Source organism: Halyomorpha halys, unplaced genomic scaffold (assembly GCF_000696795.3).
Source record: "Halyomorpha halys isolate HHAL.00 unplaced genomic scaffold, Hhal_1.1 Scaffold776.1, whole genome shotgun sequence".
Taxonomy (NCBI): Eukaryota; Metazoa; Arthropoda; class Insecta; order Hemiptera; family Pentatomidae; genus Halyomorpha; species Halyomorpha halys.
In genome coordinates, this window is record NW_027114429.1 from 62,952 (window position 1) to 65,537 (window position 2,586).

Below are 2,586 nucleotides of genomic sequence, written 5' to 3' on the forward strand. Positions count from 1 at the left end.
GGTCTTTCTTGACAGTTATGTTTCTAGTGAATCCTTTGTCCTTCTGTCGCTCACTCTAGCATGGCTTTCTACAAATCAATCAGTTTTAGCCAAGATTCCCTGCTAGATTGTAAGTTTATTCTCTTGTCATATTTCTTACATTATTCATTTCCCATTCTCTATATTTCTCCTATTTTAAAAATATTATTTTTACATACGCTTTAATGTTTATCTAACAAAAAAATAAGTTAATACTCTCACTGTTATTCATATATATGTCACTCACCCATTGTATCATATATTTCATTTTTTAATGATTGGAGAAGTTTGTCGGGGGGTGCGGTCAGCAAAGAACAACATAAATAAACAAAACCATATTTATTTATTTTATGCCGACGTTTTGACCTGAGTTTCAGGTCTTCATCAGGGGTTGTGGCGTAGAAGGTAGGCTCGCAACTATTTCATTTTTTGTTCAATTTGTAGATTCAAATTTGTTTTGCATTTTTTTAGACACCACTTACATATCTTATACTATACATATCTTCTTACCTACATATTATATTTTATCTTTCACTGATATCAATCTGCTACTATCTAATTCCATGATTACCTTTCAATTATTTTGCATTATTCAATTCAATATTTTGTATAATTTCAAATTTGTTTGTTAAAACTATTTCTTTTTAGTTTTATGTTTCTCTAAATGATGGTTGTTATCTCTTTTGTTCTATAGCCCTGATGAAGACCTGAAACACAGGTCGAAATGTCGACATAAATAAATAATTTTTTGTTTTTTATTTCCTGACCGCACTCCCGACCATCTTCTCCTATCAGTAATCTATGCTCAACTATCTATACCTCATTATGACTACTATTTCTATTTCTTTCTTATTCTGTTAATTTTTTTTTTTTTAAATTGTTATAGAAGACATAAAACGTGTTCTTTTCAATAAAAAAGACGAAAATACATGTATTTTTTATAAAGAGAAATGCTTTATTTTTAAAAGCAGTGCTGCCCAAATATATTTGGTCGCTACATGACACGGCATACTTATCAACCAATTATTAGATATCTTCGACTCACAAGTGAAACATATTAAGCCAAGATTTTCTAATTTTGAGTTATTTGGTTTTTCCTGTCTAAAGTGTTTAAAAGATTAAACTCCTAAGAAATTAAAACCATAAAGATCTAATAATAAATGAAATTACTATTTCCATAACATTGAAACAAAAAAATTATCATCAAATATCTCAAAACTTCAATTTTCGTGTATTTTATTTGTAAATCAATTATATTTTTATTTTGTTTTATTTATTTTTTTATCTTTTCTTTGTTATAAATAAATTTCACTAAACAGTATATAACTGAATTATTACCTCTAATTAATAAATGAGCTATTATATCTATGTAGCTAAAATAAAAGTTTTAATTAAATTTAAAAACTATGTCAAAATATTTCTGCACCCATGCCAGAAAAAAAAAGGCAAACAAAGTTAAAAAATAATAAATATTTAAAAGAAGATAAGAATTAAATAAAGTTCAATAAAAAGGAAAATAATGAACGATTCCTTTTTTCTTGACTTAGTTATTATTTCCCATCGTAGTGTGTATTATATTTTTACATTTCTTTTTTTTATACTTTTTGATTTTTTATTATTTATGTTTTCATAAATTATCTAATACCTTTCTGTAATTCTTATTTATGTATATTTTCCACATAATATCTTATTTTTATTTACTTTAAATTACTTTGTTCATTTTTATATAAATTTTCAAATATCTTAAATTATATTTAGCCACACTTAAGTTTACAATAAAAAAGAAAATAGCTAGATTTTAATAATCTAATTATATATATATATATATTATTAGTTTTTACTTGTTAGTGTTTTAAAATGTTTTACAAATTTTGCAGTATACAATTAATACAAAAAAAGTACAAGAAGATAAATAAAGTAAAAAGGGCGTAATAACCTAGATGTTGATCACCCTGAATAAAAATCTAATCTAAATCTAAAAATCTACAAAAAAAGTTGATTCAAAATGTGACCAAAAAAAAAGTTTTATATAGAATCCAGTTATCTTTACAAAGCTCACTGCAAACAATATATGCTGTATTGGCATCCCTAGAATCCTGAAGTTGCTAAATCAGTTTTTTTTTTTTGCTTTTCCAAATTAAAATTTTTTTTTATCCATTATCATGTTTAGATTAATTCATCATTTTTTTTAATGCTAAAGAGAATAACCTGAGGGTCAAAACTAATTTTTTTTTCAGATTAAAAGACAGTAAAAACTTAAATAGAGTTATAAATTAAAAAATAATAGGGAATTTTTAAAGGCCAACTTTTGCCACTTAGATGTAGTGAAGATCTGCAATGTGGGGTGAAAAGTTAGTGTATAGTAAATAGATCTCGTACTATTTTGCCTTCACTGACTACTACTCAGAGCACCTTCCTTCATTAATTATATAAGGTCAACTTATAACCTCCCAATATAATAGGAACAGCACATATATATTATTGTTTTTAGAAAAATTGTGTTAATATATTCTATATAAAGAATAATATCCTCATAAAAGTCTTGATTTCTGTTAGTTACAGTGTCCA